This window comes from Nanorana parkeri, unplaced genomic scaffold, assembly GCF_000935625.1.
Source record: "Nanorana parkeri isolate BGI_ZX_2015 unplaced genomic scaffold, ASM93562v1 scaffold886, whole genome shotgun sequence".
NCBI lineage: Eukaryota > Metazoa > Chordata > Amphibia > Anura > Dicroglossidae > Nanorana > Nanorana parkeri.
In genome coordinates, this window is record NW_017307154.1 from 46,700 (window position 1) to 69,277 (window position 22,578).

Genomic DNA, 22,578 nt, shown 5'->3' on the forward strand with positions numbered 1-22,578 from the left:
AGAAGCGACACTGCCTCATCAAAGCCCCATGGGGCTTCAGCTGCAATTGTGGTGTGCTGGGCTACTGCTTTGTCCCTGAGCCTTTAAGGAGGAATGGGCTGCCTCCAGGCGTTCCTGCATTAAATTTGTCCTTTGCTATGTATGCTCCAAGATGGAGGATCTCATAGATTAGAGTTAGGACTACACAACACAGAGGGGCCTTGATGGGGCAATGTGGTTTCCACATATTTTGCAAAAGTTGCAACTAAAACCTGGTAAGCTGGAAAGTGTGCTAGGAGATTTGTGTGTGATATATATATAATCAGTTTAGAGAGCAGAGTTTTTTTAATTTAAAATTGTAGAAATTATTATGGTCATTTTAAGGTCACATTTCAATATACACAACATACCCTTTATGTGCAACCTGTTTTTTTTCTTTATTCCAGTAGCTCCAAAAGAAGAACCTGAAAAAGTTGCAAAACCTGAGAAAAAAGTTTCAGCCAAAGGTCAGTATGATTTGTTTTATGTGTATGGACAATTATCATTTGCCATTAATGGATTAGTTTAAAGGCTATTCACCTAGAAACATTTCAGTGCAGTTTGCTACACCTGCACAAGAAGAGAAGTATTCTGTACCAGTATAGGCACTGGCACAGTTCCAATATGTGTAGACAAGGGGTGTGCTGTAATTGAGCTCACCCAAAGTCTTGCATGCAGGATTTTAGTACGCTTTTCTAAACAGTGATAGACATCCTCCTTATCACAGCATTTCAAGCACGCATGTATGAATGAAGCTGTATTCTTTTATTTTGCGGGCGTATTCTTCTCTTCACTGTTAAATAAATAATGTAAAAGTAGTATATACATGCTAACTGCATTTTTTTAAAATACAAAAACAAACAAAAACAACAGATATCCCTGTCAATGTTCTTTTTGTATAAGCTGCTTTGCTGCCAGGTTGCCATTCACTCTATTTATAAACATATGTTGCTGTTAATAATTGACAGGATTCACCAATTTGTGCTTCAGTATTCTGATCTAACAAACCCCATTAGACATCTATCTAGGGATGTCCTGATACCACTTTTTCAGGACCAAGTACAAGTACTTCCCCTCATGTACTTGCTGATACCCATTACGATACTTTTTTTAAAGGGACAGGTGACTTTAAATGATCCATAGTACAACTACATGTTATGTACTATGGATCATGATTTAACCTATTCATGTTAGCAGGGGAGAATTGTAAATCTATTGCTGTAATGTAGTGTATGTGAGTGCTGTATATATACTACATATACATTACACATGTCCAGTACACTATAGCAATAGATTTACAGCCAGCCTTGTCCCAGCTTCCCTCACTCACAGTTTCACTCCGATCCCTGTTGCCTCACGCGGTGTCTCTCATAGTCGGCGCTGGGCAGGTTCGCTGCATCGCGTCTCAGTGCTCAGCTTGTGGGAGGCACTCACAATTCTGCCCTGCTAACATGAATAGGTTAAATCATGATCCATAGTACATATTCAGCACACACGTCCAGTACACTGCAGTAATAGAGATACAATTATCCCCTGCTAACATGAATAGGTTAAATGATGATCCATAGTACATAATTATACATAAAATTTAGTTGTACTACGAATCATTTAACCTATTCAGATTAGCAGTGCAGAATTGTAAATCTACTGCTGCAGTGCATTCTATATGTACTGTACTTATACAGTACATATAGAATGCACTGCAGCAGTAGATTTACAATTCTGACCTGCTAACATGAATGGGTTACATGATCCATAGTACAACTACATGTTATGTACTATTATGTACTATGGATCATTTAACCCCTTCATATTAGCAGTGCAGAATTGTAAATCTATTGCTGCAGTGCATTCTATATGTAGTACATGTACAGTACATATAGAATGCACTGCAGCAGTACATTGTTCTTGTTCACACAAAAAACTAAGCCCAGGCCCCATCTTACTCACTGTTGCCTCGATCGCGGTGCTTCACGATCTTCCTCACACGTGAGAACATCTTCGGCGTTGAGCAGGAGAGGAGCATCGTGTCACTGCTGCTCCGGTGGGCGGCACTCTAGGTGGGGGTCCTAATTTAGGTTGCCGGTGACTGCCTGGAGTGCCGCCCACCGGAGCAGCAGTGATGCAACGCTCTGCGCGATGAGGTGCGGTAAGTAAAAAAAAAACAGCGCAAGCTTCGGTGCTTTGTATCGGTCCCGATACCGATGCTTGTATCGGTATCGGGACATCCCTACATCTATCCATTGTAAATAAAGAGGTTTTATTATATCAGATGATTCAATGGAAATGTTTGCTTGTTATTCATAGTTTGTGGGGTTACTAGAAAGCAACAATAATGCTGATAGTATACAGAACACCCCCCAAACATTAGGCATTCCTCTTTAACCAGCTATATACCTCCCTATAGTGTACATCCACCCCATTTCTATTACCTCCAACTAGTATACACCTCCCCAGCTGGGTTTGTAGTACCTTAGCTTTAATGTTTCAGTGCATTACATGTATTAGATGTATTAGTTCTATTCCTCCTGCAGTACATGTCTTTTCCCAACATACCCTATTTCCTCAACTCCAGAGGGTACCACAATATTACTTGCAGCAGATGGGCAACAGATACATATAAATACAGCAGGAGAGATGTCTGAGTGGCTTTGTTCTCAGTGTTTCACATAAAAAGGCCTTTATCACCATGTCTGAGTGATAAAGACCTTTTATTGTGAAACCTGTTTCCTGTTTTTTAGTTCCTACCTGACTTATCACCATTTATTAAACACACCACTAGGAATTCAATACTGTGATGAGCAGTGAAAAGACTTATCACTGCTGATCATTGTTTATTAAATGTACAGCATTGTGTAGGAGGCATGGAGAGGTGAGAAAACTTCAGTGCTTCAGAACATGCTGCACAAGTGGGAACACTCAACGGTGAGTGGGAACACCCAAAACTCCCAGGTGGGTGGGGACACAGCAAGAAATTTTAAAAGGGGGCTCTTGCCACATGAGTCCTCAAGGGAGCCAAGATACCAGCAGGTGACTTAGTTTACTAGACTCCACCTGTAGCTAATATATCACTTTTACATGGACTAACCTTTCAATGTACTTTTATACTGGTGACTGATCTGCCTTTACTATTATTTCTTTTTATGCCTGGATACTTTCAGTAGGTTTAATACTTTTGCATTGATCTTTAGCAACTTTGAAATGTCTATAGTATTTTATATAATTATAATTTTGTTAAGGATTAATTTGTGTGATTACAAAGTTAAATGTTTTTAAACCTAAATTCCCATCTTTAGAAGAAAAGAAAACCAAGGTCTCTGCAGCAGAGGAAAAACCCAAGAAAGAAGTAGCAGCCAATGTACCTGAAGCCAAGGTGACGAAAGACATAAAAGAAACCAAAGTGGTAGAAGACAGTAAGGCTAAGCCTAAGCCCAAGGAGGAAATAAAGACTGAAGTGGAAATCAAAGACGAGTTGCCAGGTAAAACATACCAAAAGAACTCTCCTGAAGATCTCCCAAACAAAAGATATATAAATGAATCATACTGTAAGAATGATCTACAGTGATATCTCCACCAAAATCATAAATAAATGAATGAATAAATTGTATTCAGACTGTAGTGGGTATGTATAGACTAAACTTTTATATTGCCTAAATCATAAAGTGGCAGCATCATCTGAGTTGTGGGGTTTTTCCATGTATCCCTAATATTTGCTGTAGGAGCCATCAAACATCTCATAGATAGTTTGGTGTGAAATAAAGCATCACCAAACCAAGTAAGAACATTGGTCATCTGACTTTTTTTAAGGAAGTATCCCATTCTCAGATGGATACATCTTAAAAGAGGAAACTTTAGACAAAACTCCAGACAAAATCTCTGTCAGATTTTAATGCAGTTGTGTCCCTGGCAGAAAGTTTTCTTGTAAAAGTTGAGAGTAACTTCTGTTTTAGCATTTTCAACATATGACCAGTTTTGAATTTCCCTGGTGTTTGACAGGTGTACTTTCAAACTGTTGCATTGGTGCAGCATGCATTTTATTGTTACCACAAGGCTTAGAAATATATAAACCCGAGTGGAGAATGTTGTGATGCTATTCATTTTGAATGGCACCCAATGCACTATTACAGAAGTGGACAAAACCTCCACACTGCAGAACACCACAATGCACATGCAGTTTGTGGTACACTGCATTAACTAAAAAGAGTAAGTTTTGTGCATTAAGATGGGCTGCCAGCCAATTTAACATTCATGGGCTGCCTAAAATCAATGTATATTGTGAACGGACCTTGTTTAAGGGTTTGTGTAGGGGTGAAGTTAGAATTAGGTAAACCATTAGAGACAGGTTAGCGGTCATTAGGCATGCTTTTTGTACCTTGTCTTTGTTGGAGAAGGAACAGCACCAAGAATTACTGGATTGTGCTCCTGGTTCCATTTCCTTCTACTTCAGATTGATTTTAAAATTTGATGGATGGTTAGATCTTTGTTTGATGTTGCTGCCCACATTTAACCATCTGTGTAGAATAAAGCAAGGCCTAAAACTCCTTCCAGGACACAGTGGTTGTTTGATTATTAACAGATGCGTTAAGCACTGCACAACAAGGCTGTTAAAAAGTACATACATTAAAAGTAGTATTTTTTCTAATATATACCAAGAAAGGTTCTATTTTGCTAAACTTTATACTGTATATTAAATTAAACAGTTGATCTTTAAAATTTAAATATTTTTCTGGAAGTCTCTTTTGTGTTGCATTTTTTTAAATAAGTAGTTTGGAACTAGCTGCAATATTGGTGCAGGTTATTGGCATCAAGGTACAAAAAAAAATAGTTTTATCCAATTGTGTGGTGTTTTCACAGTATTTCCTTATCATCAGAACGTATTCAAAGTTAAACTTGCTTTGGGCAAAAGCATGCTTATGTTTTGTTAGTTTTTTCTTATCCATTCAATATGTGTGTGATCACAAATAGATGAATGACTGGGCCTAGTTTACAAAGGGAATGAATACGAGCAGGCATAAATTGCTATGGTATGCTTGCCCGTATTGCATAAGTGATCCCTGAACCTAGTTAGCAAAGCATACCCTGATGTCCAATTAGTACAGTCCAATCCCTTTGCCAAGGGAAACTGTATTCACTCTGAACACCCAATCATGTGCAAATTACTTTAAAATAAATAGGAATTTCATTTGCTCATAATTTAAGAATTAAAGCAAATATAGCTTCACTGAGCTTCGGTGAAAAATGTAGCCATACCGTTGCTTTTCAAATGTGCTTAGTTCTCCACTTGCTTTATGACCCTAAAGCCAATGGAGTGCTGTTTTTATAAGTGGAAAAGTAACCTGACCTGTCAAAATTGTGTGACCACCTCTCCTTCAATTTTGTTAAGGAGAGAGAAATGTGTGGAGCCACAGGTTGCACACTGTGGCCTGTTTGTTATGAATGGGTTGCAAAATGCAAGTTGTGGTATGAAGTAACCCAGCAGTTTATAGCAGAGAGTAAATAGCAATATCTACTCACTATTATAAATTAGTTTGTTAGTAAATAAACACCATGGTCTGTTACACCTGTTCCAGATTCTGGTTTGCTGCAAGTGGTTTCTGGCAACCCATTCAGTTGTAAAGCAAATGATAAAGAGATGTTCCACTTTATTCTTCAATGCTATTGTCAAAATCCAGCTTACATGGTTAAAAAGTGCATTGATGGTGAATACATTATATATGAAGCATCATATATGGTATTTATTTGCACCCTTTATGAATTTTCTGTACTTGGGAAGCAAAGAACTTGTCTAATAGGTACTCCCCAAGTAGCATTAGCCTACAAGAATCAAAACACTTTCATGCCAGCTACACAAATGGTACTAGTGACTCATGTAGGCAACTAAGCTATATTTTAAGCAGGTAAGGAAAATATAGCAAGCTTAACAGTTATTTTAAAAGAGTAAAAAAGGGATTTTTTTTGTCTGACCCAATATGTAAACTACCTCTATATAGGTGGCATTTTGGTTTAATTTTCTTATTAATATCTACAGTTGTTTATATAACTTCAGGTATTGTTCTCCTTTGGAATATATTCTAAACAGGGCACCACAATGTGAGAAAAGCTGGGGAAGGTTGTACAACATAGTGAGAATAAACAAAATGCATGCAAAAGTATAGTAAAGTCTGAGTACCAAATAATATGTATTCTGACATATTTAGGATTGGTAAATTTAGAAAATGTGTTTCTATTTTGAAAGATCTATCACACCATAATCTCATAACAAGAATGAACAAACCGATGTCTACAGCTAGTGTTTGTTCCTCTCTGTTCAGTAAAGCTGGGATCGAAAATGCATACCCAGTACTTCAGGTTATGGCAATGATTCACTATTCTTCTCTCATCTGGCAGCACTGATGCTTGTTGATTGACATGAAATCAGGGAGAAAGCCATTAGGCATGTATAAGCAAGAGTTTGCTTTAGGACCTGCAGCTATCAACTCTGGTAATTTACTGTTGAACCATGGCTTGCTTCTTGAGGTACATGACTCTGTGGATAGACACTACCAGAGATGCATATGCAACATAAAAACTCTATGTTCAATAGATTTCCTTGGAAAATTATGGAGTATTATCTTGACTCCATTGTTTGTTTTAAAATAAAATCTGAGCTAGTGATCATATGGAATGGGCATGGAACATTAGTTCCCCAGTTATAATATTTTTAAGAGTGAACTATGAATTTGATGGGTATCTTCCTTTAAGTATGCTAGTAAAAAATAATATTAATTACACCATATAACAATAATCTAACAAGTACATCACTCAATTAGCAAACATTTTTCTCTGCTTATATAATGGTTTTTTAACATTAATATTACGTTAATATTTTACGTTAATAGCTAATATAAATTAAAAAAGACGATTTGAATTGTGTGTAAAACCTCAAAAAGTCAAGGCCCCATTGTGCAGTGCAATCTTGAGGTTCAAACCCAAGGACACATGTCACTACACAATGTATCATGTCCTAAGGATAGAATTGTCCTAAGATAGTTACATAGTTACATATAGTTACATAGTTACATAGTATTTGAGGTTGAATAAAGACATAAGTCCATCAAGTCCAACCTATTGTGTGTATGCATAGAATGTGATAGAAGATAGAATGTGTACTTCTAAGAATCTCTTTAACGTATTGTAAATAGAGAGAAATGCATTGAGGCAGTTCTTTAGAATTGTAAACCATGCAAACTATATAGCAAACAAATACAATATTAAATAAAAGGCATAAAGCAAAATGTAAGCATTAAAACACACTCCAGCTACTGTTTTTCTTTTCTGATATGTTTGTTTTTCTTTTTCTTGTCCTTTGTTGCTCTGGAAAACCACATATTGATATGTCCTCCCTGTTGATTAGTATTTTTCCTTTTTATTCTGTCAGATCAATATCAGTTCTGTCGCTATGTGGTTGACATGTATGCTCACGGGGATTTATATACAGGTACTTTGCAAAGTCTTTGAGCGTTGGCTTAATATTCTGTGCTTTTCTGAACGATGAACTTACCTTTGCTCTTAATTCCTTGTGGATAAACTGCTGCCACTGAATAGACTGTAATAATGACAAGAACGGAGGGCTAATTGTACCTAAATCTGCATAGATAGTACTTTCCAAAATGTCTTGTAAATGGGGTTTACCTTTCACATAAATTGATTTAAAAGCAGTGATAGCCCTCATACTTTTCAAGCTGCATTTCATCGTGCTGCACATTAAGGGGTAACTAATCATACCAAATAGTTGGAAAACATTTTTTGCTTTATTTAGAGAAGAACTTTCTTCCTATTATTTTATCCACAAGAATAAAGACGTTTCTCCATATACTAATTAATACAGACGCTTCATGGCATTTACAGTGCCTGTGCATGGCTCCAACCATTGTACTAGGATTAAAGTGCACCTGTATTAATGAAGCAAATATTATGCTGCAAAAAGGAGGGAGGGTTAACTCTTTTTTGGTGTAGATTTTACTGTGATTTTGAAAGTGTGATGTCAAGTCCCACCTCTTTACCAAAAAGTCTTCCTTATATGTGTATGGGACTGCAAGGGGCTGTGCTCATAGGCTTTTGCCCACTTCAAACTGATTTTGCATTCTGCACAAGTCTATGGGAAAACTCACTTGAAGCAGGTCAAATGAAGGATAGAAGGAGGTACACAAGCCCAAACCCCTTAATGCAGGCCCTAATAGTTATACTGAAGTTAGCTAGCAGAAGCTTGTAGTTATTTTTTGCCATGTTCTGAGATGTTGAGTGACAATTGTTCCCGTCACATCTATCTCTCCTTCAGCCTAACCTCCTAGACATAGGATTAGACAAAGCATTAAATGACAATTCCAAAACACATTAAAAACTTAATCAGTGAAATGACCAAAAACAGTGCCCATCTCTACCCTTATCCTTCAAAGCATTACATTTACTACTAAATTACAGGTGTGTTTTAATAACTATGATATGATGACAGTAGTGACAATAGCTGGTCAGACACAGAGGGATGTTGTTGAATAATATCAGCATTTTAGAGTATGGGACACAAATGAGCACAAAGGTCACACATTTGAATAAATCCAGCAGGTTTTGATACTTTAGATGCTTGCTTGCGGATAATGTGTTAAGTTAAGAGGTTACTGCTGTTTACAAGCTCTGGACAGATTTCCCAGCATGTAGTGAAAAAATGTATCACTTGTGTTTGACCAGCCTTATTCAGTATACAGTAAATGTTGTTACCAGTGGTGCATGTGGTTGATTGTCCTTACAGATTATGCTGATCATTCTCTGTATACTGAGCCTCGTCATCTGTACAGATGATCCCTATCGGTTCAGCATTATATGACCAATACTACACTACACTACATTCAAATAATTGTAACTCCATCTCAAGCTAAATAAAATAACTATTCACTAATAGCTTTTTCTTTAAGTTAAGTAATTTGTTAGTTTGTTAACTTTTCTTAGGCCTCTATCAGGATGTGGAATAAAACTCTGGATGCTTGTATCTCTATGAGGTGTAGCTATCTAGTAGGTTATTTTTCCCTCCCAAAATGACTGAAATATTAGTTTTGAGGGGACTGTTGTTTTTTTGTAATAAAAAAGGCAAATGATAATAAGTTTCAGTGTCTATTGAATTTGACAAAAAAGCACATTTGTGCAATAGTTTTTAACATAAGAATTTTGGGAGTCCTATAGTGAAATTGCTATCCATCAGTCAATATGTTTGGTGACAACCTTTTAGTGTGCTTGTATTATACTTTGCTAAATGTATTCTTTAGAATAATATATAATGAACAGAGCTGTATCTAGACATCACACTGGCACAGCTCTGCCTCTCATGGCACTAATCATTTTAGAAAAATGAGTGTTAGAATGTGCTATTAGAGGCAGCAAGGGGTCTTCTTCATTTGCAGGGCTAATTTACATCTCCATAGACCACCAAACAAGAGAAAGGAGAGGTTTCATGACTCCTGAACTATGAAGAGCCTTTGGACTCCCTTAACATGCCCTGCACCACCTTCCCCTGCCATGTTCCTAATGAAGCTGCAAATATCTAGATGTAGTCAGAAGGCAAACAAAGAAACGAAAAACAAACACAGTGGTTTTCTTTTGAGGCAAGGTAATGGCTCTTGAGTGCCATTATTGTACTGCTACGCACAATACTTCTATGTACATATATGTTTATTGTTCCTAGACTGACCTAGAAAATTCTTGTAGAGACTTTGGGGTTGATTTACTAACCTTATAAACACACCACAAACATGTATACACCTCTGTAGTGTGTTCCCTCCCAGCATGATCTATGGGTGGAATCTAAACACCTTTGTAGTGTGTACACACCCAGCAGGTGTGTTGTGCAAAGCCCTGCCCTGAATTGCAAGGTGATGTTGTGTAAATTAGCTCTACATTGTGTTGCTTGCGTTGATGAATGCAGGAATGTAAATATATGAGCTAACCATTTTTGTCTAAACTGTGAAGCAGCATTATATATGCATCATGTGCATGATTTTTCCATATATGGCATTAGTGGAAATATGCTTATAGAGACTTTTTGGTTGATAAATACGCTTTGCTGTGTAAAAATCACACGCACCTGGTGCGTGCGTGTGTTTAGGTTAGTAAATCACCCCCTTTGAATCAACATGCACCACTGTTGCTTCTGGCAGAAGCTTTGCTTTGCAGTCATACATTGAAATTCTCAACTATGTCATCCATATACAGTCTTATATAACCTTATCAATTCTCCATGTGTTTTACCAGATCATAACAGTTTTTTTGTCCTGACCATATGTTTTGGACTGTTGCATTCTGTTTCATAATTGTTCTTCCTACATGAAACAAAACATCTCAGTAACACATATTTTTAGCTCAGTACATCTGTTGACATTCTGCTGTTTAATAGCAGCATCTTTCTAAATTGTTGGAAGACACATCCCCTTTCCTAAACATTATAATTGCTAGTATAAAAAACACGTCATCCAATAACTGAATTATAACCTTAATCTATAACTCTGGAAAGTTAAGAAAGCTATGGGTGTATGCCTAGAGGTAAGTAACACTAGAAACGTCTTATCTAACTGATACTCTGAATAAGAATGATGTTTACTACTCCTAGGAGCATACTTTCAAATTATTAGACCTAGAAGTTGACATGACATAAGTGGGGAGTGTATCATGATTCTATGATTACTTTGTTCTGGTGACACTAAGGGATGATTCACTAAGAGGGTTATTCACAAAGCTGCCGAAGGGGCCGAACAGCAGTGAGTGACTAGTCAAATGCCGCTAAGCGGCATTCGGCTCGTCTAGTCTGCTCAGTACCTCAGTGGTACTGAGCAGAATAGAAAACCATTTAAAAAAAAAAGTAGAAAACAATTGGGCAGAGCTAGCAGTGACAGCTAGCTCCGCCCAATTGTTTTCTATTGGCCGGGACCAGCTGTCATTACAATGACAGCTCGGTGGAGCCGGTGGTTATATCAAAGCCAGCTCCGCTGAGCTCTCATTGTAATGACAGTCCAGCGTCCAATGGTTACCAAGTAACCAGGGGGCGCTGAACTGTCATTACGATGAGAGCTCAGCAGAGCCGGCTTTGATATCATGACTGGCTCCACTGAGCTCTCATGATAGTTCAGCGTCCCGTGGTCCCCTGGTTACCACACTAACAGGCAGCCGCACAGCAGAACTGAGGAGCCGGAGGAAGTGTAGAGGAGCCGCTGCTGCTGTCAAGAGGGAGCCAACAACTATTCCCTGAGGGAGCAAAAGAGCTGGCAAAGCAGAGTTCTCATCATAATGACAGATCAGCTGATCTGTCATTGCAAGTGGCCGGAGCCAGCCATTAGATGACGCTTGGCCAACTTCAGGAGTTGTACGGGCTATAGTAAATACTGAACCGAAGGGCTCAGGCGGCCGAAGCTAGCCGAGGGATCAGCCGGAGCTACGGGATGTTCGAGTTTAACTACTTTTACTACTTTACAACACACACAGGGACCATGGGGAGCAAAAGTAGCCACCCTCCAGAAGAAAGGACAGTGTCAGCATGAATTCAGAGGGGATTTGAGGATCTACAGCTGAGTGATGCACAATAAGATACATTTTTGTGAATAGTTAAAGTACTTAAATTCATTCTTAAGATTTAACTCCTGAGTTTAGTGTCACTTTAAGATATAGAAAAGTTAATTGATCACAGAAGAAGTATTTAAAGGTGACCCTTGTCTCACCCCATTTACCAACACTGTATATTGATGATTTTTTTTGCCAGGGAGGGCAAAACTTGGTATATGGCGTCTTTGTGCTTTGAGTGAATTGGCCTCCCTCACATATGTTGTGATGTTGATTGATGTGATGTTGATAACTATTGCAGTCCCTAATTGAAATAATACATCCTCTTGAATCTCCTTTCCCCTTATCCCGTCATCTCACCAGAAAACATGCTCACCTGCCCAACAAATCTAGTGCTGTCCTGTTGTGACCCGATGCCACAGCCCAAGTCCCATGCCACCATCTTTTCTGTGATGTCATCAGGACATCCTAGGCTCTGCAGCCAGCCTCCATTGACGTGCAGCCAGGTCTGCCCCCCTGTCACTGTAAGTCCCGGCTCCTACAGCCTCCTAGAATATGTGATAGATCTATCCTAGGAGGCTGTAAGAGCAGGAAATGTCATTCTCACCTAGACGAGAATGGCAGTGGGGAGTATTAGGGCTGGCCAAAGATCCATTTTAAAGGAATTGTATAATACACAAAATAAATTCTTTACAGCAAAATTGAGTAGAACTATATCTGCTTAATCATGTCTTGACGTATGTTGAAATAGTGCTATGTGCTCACTGGCTGATGTAAGCCTTATGCCACTCGCGTTTTAGCAATTTTTTTGTTTTCTTCAGAGCAGTCCCAGTTTTTGACTGCTGTTAGACAGATAGAATAGGACCACCCTTTCACAGCAGCCTAGTGCTAATGTAAATGAGAACATTCGATTACTTGGCTATCACCAGTAGAAGGACAGTTGATAAGCCTGTAAAAAAGACATCCACAGATTACTAGCGGACATGATACTTTGCCTTTCCTCATGCTGCCTATACACATTGTGCTGCACAGTATTTGTCACTTAACAATAGTTTTCATGCCAGGGACTTGAACTGCGTTTAGGCTATAAATGATCACTATAAATATTACTTTTCACTAGCTGCAATTTTGTTGTTGTAATGTTTAAAGCTACTCTGTCCCTAAATCTAAAAACGTAAAATAGAGAGTTTGTTTCAAATATTAACTTGCTTCTTCTGCTTAAGTAAAGTATTAAGGAGATATCAACCACTCAAGAATCTTCAGAAATTGATACTTTAGGCAATGTCTGTATGAGGGTCCCCCACTGCTCTCTGTGGTTTCTTCCCTAAACTCTATGTCACTACAGGACACAGTAGTAATGTAGGGGCCAGCAGATTGTACCACTGAGTGCAACAGATCATAAATCTGAAATAAAAATTTAAGCAGGCAGTTTCACCTTACTACTGCAGCAATCTGTGGCATGGCTGACAAAAGAGGTAGGTTCTCCTTTGCAGGAAGCAATTTATCTTAGGTTCAGGGACAGTGTCACTTAACCTTCACAGAAAATCAACCTACTAAGATGTCCTTCAAATACTAAATGCAGGCTTTTGTAGTTCTGCACGTTCTAGATAGCAATCCTACAATAACACTGTACAATAATACTGCACAGAAGTGAAGTGAACAGGAATGTTAGGGTTGTAGTACTGCAGAAATTGGATAGCACTTCTGTGAATTATAGTCCTTAGTAGTAGTAGTAGTAGACGACCAGATAGTAGTGCTGGGAATAGTGATCTAGACAATATCCTAGTCAGATGTAGTGAAATTAAAACATTATGCCTTTAGACTGCATTGGCTATTTGAAGCGAGCACAGACCTAGGTGAAATTTAAATATCTTGAGGGTTGCAAGCCAGCTAAAGAACACTTACACAGTATTAACAGTACAATAAAGTATTTTATTACAACATAATATTAGTGTAATAATACAACAATGTATTTGATTTAAATAATTATTTTAGATTACTTATTAAATAATGTATAATTATTAAGAGCTTTCAAAATTCATGTGCACCATATAACCTTGATTACATCTCATCCCATCTACTGGCAACTAGTTCAGAAATTGATGGAACTGATGGGGGACTGATGATACCAGACCTACTACAATCCTCCATGGCTGATAAAACCTGCTGTAACCCTGGCATTTGCACTCCCCTAGTGGATTAAAACCCACATTTCAATCTTGTTTATGTCCTCAATAAATGGTATTTTTCTTAATAAAATCACGTAGCCATGTCCCACCTCCTCACAAACGCCATGTTCTCCCAGACTGTTACTTTTCCATCCCTATTTCCTAAACCCCATGGTACCCAACCTTCAGGAAACATACTCTTTAGAATTAGAAGTTCTAGTAGTTAAATGTTTTTATTTATTTATGTCATGGTATCTTACTTTTATCTGTGCTGTCCATCCTTTTCTCTATTAATGTTTCTTTTCATCTGATCTTTTATAATGAATATTAATGAGAAAAAAGAATATCACATGTGGCACATGTCAATTTTAAGTAGGCAGCAGGGAGCACAAATGGTTTGATTTGCATAGGGACCATAGTAGCAGTAATCTGTACCAGTCTCATGTAATGTGTCTCTAATCAATAACGTCCTTATGCATGACCCATGTCTTCAACAGCTACTATGGCATACACCAACTATTTAAATGTCTCCTGTAGTGCTACCCTCCCAGATTGCTTAGTGCTAACCCGTATCCAAAGGTAATTCTAATCAATAAAATATACGAAGCATATTTTTCATAACATTCCATCCACAGAATAAACCTTCTAATTTTTGTAATTGTAGAAAACACCATATACTCACTTCTGGTCCCCTGTTTCATCAGGAGCATAATTACAATGTAGCAGCTGTAGCAGATATAATAAATCCTGCCAGCCATATAATAAACAGCACTTCTGTGCAGCTTAGTCCACAGTTCTTAATGATATAAATACAACGGTGTATTAGTTCAAAAAGCCATACTCCAATCCAGAAAAATAAAATAAGTGTGTATAATATATGTTCCCTTCTCTCACTCCCCAGTCCCCACTAAAACTTTCAATCCAGGGTACAAAGTCCAGGTCTCCTGCAGTCACTGCTTACTTCTCGCAGGTGTTCTTTTTCTGACTCACAGTTTTACTTCCAGTTCTGCTAGTGCTGGCTGCTCCTGTGGCATGTTTACAGTCTTTGACTATCTCCTGTAGCATGTTTGCAGCCTCTGACATGCAATAGAAGATGATCTGAGCATTTGTAAGTCACAAACTACACTAGAGGCCCCCCAAGAAAAGTTAACCACCATTGTACTAATCTGCCTCTAGCCTGCACAAATGAGCCTATTCTTAATAACTGTCTGCTCAACCACCATCCTAACCTCTTCAACCACAATCTTTTACAGACAGGCAGTGGCGGAACTACCGCCGGTGCCGCCGCACCGGGGCCCGAGGCTGTCGGGGGGCCCAGTGGGGTCTGGTCCTGGGCACCCCCACAGCCTCAGTGGAGTCCGGTCCTGCAATATGGGGCAGTGCAGGGTCCTGGTGTTAGAACACCGGGGCCCCTCACTGCCGACGGGCTTCCCAGTGAGGGGGCGGGTCCTGTGACTCACCTCCCCTCCCTGCCGCGTCCATAGTAACAGGCGGCGGGAGGGGAGGTGAGTCACAGGAGATGTGTATGTGTCACACGCTCCGCCCCCTGCAGTGCACACATCGACACATGGCTGCTGCTATCCTGGCAGGATGAGTCCGAGCGGGGGAAGGGGGGGCTCTTCATGTAATTAGACATGTGGATTATAATGGGGAATATTACACTGTAATGTTCCCTATTATAATCTATTTCCCTGTTGTTTACTGCTATGTCATGTAATTAGACAAATGGATTATAATGGGGAATATTACACTGTAATGTTCCCTATTATAATCTATTTCTCTGATTAAATGATTACAGACAGGCCTCTGTTCTGTCACATTGTGAGACTAGGTTAGAATGTGTGACCAGTGACGTGGTCACACATTTAAACGTAAACTCGCCCAGTTTTTCGGTGGTGGAATAGGTGAAGCATTCCAACACTTTCTCCGCTGTTCCAGGGCAGATCGGCATCGCAAATCGCATGTGCAAGGAACCGATCTGCCCTGGAACAGCTGATCGGTCCTGAAATATCACTTCTATCCGACTTTGTGAGTGCGGTGAAATGTGAGATCGCAGTCGGAGAGAAGTGACATTTCAGGACCGATCAGCTGTTTCAGGGCAGATCGGTTCTCCTGCACATGCGATTTGTGATGCCGTTCTGCCCTGGAACAGCTGGAAAAGCGCTAGAATGCTTCACCTATTGGCCGAAAAACTGGGCGCGACCGCATCACAGGTCACACATTCTAACGTAGTCACAACCTTTCATAGAACATCGCCATCAGGGAGGTATGGCCGGTACCCACGTGAGGGGTCTGGGCAGCCTCTTACATGGGTATCAACTGTACTGGGGCAGCATGGCAGAGGTGACAGGGGAGGGGGTGGAGGAGGCCGGGCCCCAGCAGCAGCAGCAGGTAAGAAGAGTTGGGAGGAGGTACAGGGAAAGGGACCCCGGCGACCAGACCAGCCCACCTGGGACCCAGCAGAACCCACCATAGAGAGTCTCAGGTGGGCTATGCAGGATCTATTGTGTGTTCTGCAGGGTCTCAGGTAAGTCCAGCACACTACTGCAACATTGGAGACCACTGGGGGGAGTGCGGGGGCCAGTGTGATCCGCTCCTGCGCCCCCCCATCTTGGGAGGGGTGCCCAAGATAAAATCTTGCACCAGGGCCCTTTGGTTATTAGGTCCACCACTGCAGACAGGTGTGTGCAGTGTGGAAGCTAGTCATTCTGTCACCTGGGGCAAAGGCTCAGCATTGCTCCCCCCAAGGGAGAAATTCTCCATCCACACACCCAGTGGCACCCCTCTTAAAGTTGCACTCAGGGCACATGCCCCCTGTCCTCCCTAGCATCCCCTGTGTGTTTGTGTGTATTTTCTTAAGCAGTTTAACATTTTCTGGAAGTATCTGCATAATAAAAAAATTTTGACTGCCATGCTTTACAAAATAAAAAATAACAAGCTTTATCTGTGAAAAAAAAAACTACAACTTCAGTCATTCATGGGAAATGTCGCAAATAACTGTTACAGAACGCGATTTCATATTATACTTGCTGCACAGCTTATTCTAATGCAGTGAGTTCTCACCATTCACTGCTTGCTGATGCTAAGGTGGTATTATTTAGGAAGAGATTGCAACAGCAGCTTAGCAACCTTTGCATGAGATAATCCTGTAAGAGAGAAGGGTTTATATGTCTGTTCTTAGAGGAGCTGTGAACTGTACTGGATAAAAGATGTTCCTAAATATGACTATGAATATGGATGGATATGCCACATACAGTAGTGAATTCCCATGGTGTAGCACATATCTTATATACTTAAATATGCTTTTTATACAAAACTCATTTTTTGTTTAAAAACAATGTCAGGATTATTTTGAATTAAAAGAAAGTTTAGGTTCAGTTGTTATAAATATGTCCTAATATCAATATCAAAATATATTTTTTTAAATAAACCTCATCCAAAACGTTTCTAAGAATTTGGTGGTGCTGTGTACCATGTGTTCACAGGCTATATATGCGGCCTTAACTTTTGTCCAAATCATGACTCAGGTCAATCTACTCACAATGATAGGCTTCACCCCTGTATTCATCCTCATTCCTCTTAGACCGGTCCCTGGTGCCTCCCTACACCTTTACTGCAGCGGTCTAAGCAGGGCAGCCATCAGAAATTTCGGGGCCCCTTACACAGCTTTAGGCCTGCCCCCCCTGCTCCCCCCCACCGCCGCCACACTGAGCCAGTCACATCAGTTTCGGCACAGAGGAGCTTACACTCTAATGCCCCCCCCCCACAGTCACACACTATTATTATAATACATTTATATAGCTCTGACATATACCGCAGTGCTGTACAGAGAACATTGAGCCAGTCACATCATTCCTTGTATAGAGGAGCTTAAACTCTAATGTAGAATGGAAGATTAGTGATTATATTCCGGAGATCCAAAAACCAAAAATATTGACCCCTATTTAAATTGTTTTTTTCCATCAACTCGGTCTAGTAACATAATTGCATATGAAAAAAAGGAGAGTTCAGCGATAAAGGATCACTGAGAAATAAGTTACTAAGAAAGACCGGGACAGATTTCCAAGTAAAAAAGTTTCATTTATTGAATATTAGTGTATAAAAATATGGAACAACACCATAGTCTGTATCTTCCTTGGTGCATAGAATAAAAACGACAAACATTTGTCAGTGGTTGTCTCTCACACTCACTTTCATACTTTAGGGCCCCACACACACTAATTGCAAAAAATGGTTACCACCAGGATAACGAAAAAAATGGGGAAAATATAGAGTGCTTCAAGAGTGGATAAATTGCATGGTTATATTGGATCAAGATATCGCTGTTGATCTACCAGTCGGAAGTCTTTCTGATGATTGCTGATTGTGCGATTTTAATAAACTGTTGCAGAGATGTAATGAACCATTGCAGGATACAATGTATCAGAAATGTTTTTACAGTCTTAAGACTCCTGTCAATAAAATATTCGAGGTTGTCTGATCTAGGTTGGCTGAAAATGATCCGGCATTGGCTGATTGCACTCGGATGTGTGCACTGTGTGTGGAGGGCAGCGTGATTAGTCTCTTCCCAGGATTATCTGTATTCAGTGCCGTAAACAGGCTTGGTTCTTAATAAGAGAGATATTTCCTCGGGGGAGACTTCATTTTTGTGGTTAAGGTTAATAACACCGAACTGTGTCTACTCACTGTTTGTTGTCTCGACCCCGGTCTGGTAGTTGTTGCCACAGTATCTCCTGTAGTTGGTAATCCTTTGCTGCCCTCGTTTGAGTTGGTTCAGCTCCCAGATCCAGATGGTTCCTCAGGCTTTTAAGAGACAAAGTCAAATCCAGTCCTTCACTCTTATCCTCAATATTTCTTTAGGAATTCCTGGATGGACTTGCAGTGTGTGTGGTCCTCCACAAACTCATACTGCACACATGTCTAGTTGACGCGTTTCGCCCCGCCCTTCGGGGCTTCGTCAGGACTTGATGGGTGTGGGGAAGGAAACGGATGTTTAAATTACCCATTCACACCTGTGTAATCACAGACTCAATCCTCTTTGTGTGTTTAGTGTATAGGGTGATTGACCGCCACTTCATTCAAACAGTCATTCATAGATTAAAGACAAGTTTTTTTCATTTCTCTTCTTCCTTTCGTGATTTAGCCCCTCTTTGTGATATGAAGGGAACATTAGACTCAGATATTATTTATGTATTCTACGTTTGGAAAAAGGATGTTATTACTTTCTTTAGAGGAAAACATTTAAGTTTAGTTAGTTGTTTAAACCCACAGGAGATAGAGTGTTTAGTTTATATACTCACATCTTTGCTTTTTGCAAAAGGATTTTATCGAAATCTCCTCTTCTTGGTGACAGATTGAGGGCATAGATGCCTTTTTACTTTTAAACCGGTAGGTGAGGAATTATGACATTCTGTAAAGTGCACCCCGCAATTGGGCTATCAATGTCTTTATTTTTGATATCCCTGAGATGTTCACCTATCCAGATTTGTAATTGGCGTTTGGTTTTGCCTATATATAATTTTTTGCATGGGCACTGTAGCTGGTATATCACTCTACTGGTACTACAGTTGATGAAATGACGGATGTTATAGAGTTTCGTTCCTTCAGAATCTTGGAATTGTTCGGTTTTATCTACAAAGGGGCAGACTTGGCACCTCCCACATGGGAACATTCCTTTAATTTTGAGAAGATTCTGAGGGAGGGGTACAGACCTACTTGGTTTATATTCAGACTTAACCAGTTTGTCTCTAAGGTTTTGGACCCTGCGTGCAGTAAGTAGGGGCCTGGGGCCTACGATTTGCGTGAATGCAGGGCACAATTGGAGAATATGCCAATGTTTATTTAGTATTTGTCTAAGTTTATGCCACTCTGTGCCATACTGGGTGATTATTCTTACATATTTTTCTTTCATCTTGACTCTTCTAGTGCCTCCCAGGATTTCTTCCCTCTTTCTCATGCCTTCCTTTTGCTTTGCTTTTTTAAGTGTCCTGTGCGAATAGCCCCTGTTTCTAAAACAATTATATAAAGTTTTTGATTCAATTAAGTAATCATTTGGTTTGCTGCAGTTCCGTCTAATTCTGAGGAATTGTTCTGTGGGGATCCCATGTATAAGGGATGTGGGATAGTGGCTTGTGGCGTGTAGAAATGTGTTGGCTGCTGTCTCCTTTCTGTAGTTTCTAGTGTGTAGATTTTCTGCCTCAATTTTTATCCAAGGTCCAGAAACAAAATTTCTGAATCGCTGTGGGTGAAAGTAAATTTTAAATTGCGCTCATTGATATTGAGATCTGTTATCTAATGTAGAATGGCCCCGCTTGTAGGGGGACTACAAATCCCAGCAATACATTTATAGGGCAATGCAGAACAGTATACCAATTGGACTCTGGGCTTAGTAGCGCGCCGGGCTTTGGGCTTAGTAGCGCGCCGGGCTCTGGGCTTAGTAGCGCGCCGGGTTCTAGGCTTAGTAGCGCGCCGGGCTCTGGGTTTAGTAGCGCGCCGGAAACAAACATACTCAAATATGTACAGTATACACTCATTAACCACTTGCTTCCCTGAGCAATTTCTTACAGTTGCGCACACATGATAAAATCTGAATTTGTGCCTAGAAAAAAAGCTTCAGACCCCCAAACAATGATATATTTTCTGAAAGCAGAGGCCCTGCAGAATAAAAAGATGCTAGTTGTAATTTTTTATGTCGCACGTTATTTGCGCAAATGTTTATCACATTTGTTTATCACATGTAGAAACATGTATTTTTAGGATGAAATTTAGTGCCCAGAAACAGAATATAATGGCCAATTTTTTGGTAAAATATAAAAGACGGGGTCAAGCCGGGGAAACCGCAAAAAACTACAATAACCCAAATTTCCCATAGGCGACGCTTTAAATGCTTTCATGGGTCATCAGTTTAGTGCTATCCGTGATTGATGTTATTGAGTGATTGAGAATTATTGCTCTCACTGCGACGTTCGTGGCGATACATAACATGTGTGGCGCCATTTTTTTTGCATGTAGGCGCATCTGACGCGTGTTTGTGTTGTATGTGCATGCACATGGGGAGTTGGGGAACCTTAAAAACATTTTTTTTTGCATTTTTAATTTTTTTATGTTACTTTCATTTTCACAATTTTTTATTTTTACACTCAGCTTTATTGCTATCACATAGGGGGCTAAAACACCCCCTATGTAATAGCAAATATAATGTGACAGGTCCTCTTTATGGAGACATCAGGAGTCTTTCATACCCCTAATGTCACCTAGGGACCCCAAAGAATCTGATAAGGCAGATATCTGCTTCATCTTCTGGCTCTAAGAGCTCGTTCACACCACTTGCAGTGTGTTCCAACCCATTTACAGCCAGAATGCACTGCATCGCAGTGGATAACATACAGTTACGTGAACCCGCGGGAAGTGGTTAAAAAAAACACACGCGTAATGAAACACATCACACACACTAACAATAAAAGTTTTTGTTTTTTTTAAAGTCCCCCTCTCCTGCTTACCTGTTTTGCAGGAAGGGGGGCTGCATCCCTGGGCTTCAGTGGAGGATCAGTGTGATCTGCACTCTGGCTGATGCAGACCATACTAATCGATCCCTGCCAATCAGCGGCGGCACCACGAGGGAGTGATCAGTATGGTCTGCATCAGCAAGAGATGCAGATCATACTAATTCCCCACTCGACCACCAGGGCATGATTTTCGTTTAATACATTGCCTGTTTGGCAATATATTAAATGAGATGTGGGCGCTTGCCAGGTTTAAAGATGGCCATCTTTAAAAATCAAATGAACAGTGGAGACCCCCTGGGGACACCGGAGGCCTGTCACTTGTACGGCCGATACCCATGTAAGGTGCCTGGGCCCCTAAGGCGGCCCGGGCCTCTTACATTACTATCGGCCGTACCCCCCTGACGGCGGCCCTGGGTCTAAGGATTCATAAGTCATCACATTCCATACGCAGTGTATAGAAAATTAGGTCACCAAGGGACATACCTCGCTGCAGCGGAGGAGGAAACAGGCTTCAATGACTGGAGTATTATCCAGCTGGTTCCACGGTTCAGATGAGTATAACCTTTTTTTAGCACCTAGCCATAAATGAGCATTTAACCTAGTACACTTCAAGAACATATATTTACCTGCAAGCCTACCAGAGAGTCCAAAATGTGTACTGGGGCACTTTGTGTAATGACACTGACATCCCTTAGGCTATAGAGGCAGAATTAGAGTTAATTGACAAGTCAGATTGTCTCTAGTGTGTGCCACCATTATGATGGCTTCCTTGATAATGAAAAAGTGTATGCAGCAAATAATGTCCCTGTGATATTTTGGGCCTGGACTTTTGAGGTCCCAAAACTTTGAGTTTAGTGAATAATCAGTTCAGTGTCCGGTGGTCTGCTGAGCAGGTAATTAAACCGAGGTTTAATAACTGCTATGATATTAGGTGTATCCACTGATTCTGGGACCTCCTGACACAGATATTATTGCATCTGTTATATTTTTTCATATTGTTTATATGGAGTAGGAGTACTTTTTATTGAGAGTCTAACTGTTTAGTAATGATCTCCATAGCGTCTTACAAGTCAGATACTCTGTCCCCACCTAATTTAGTTCAGTTTTCAGGGTACTTAGTTCTTTCTTGTAGGAAGCCTCAAGTCTTGAGACATAGCTTTCCAAGTCAGATATGGTGGGTATTGCAATGATGATGGTAAGAGCTTCTGCAAATGGGTCAAAGCCACCTTTGCCCATGGGAGGGAGAGCTCATGGTGAAAGCAGTTGAGGGTTGCACAGAGTGCAGATGCTGTTTAAGTGTAGAGGAAGTC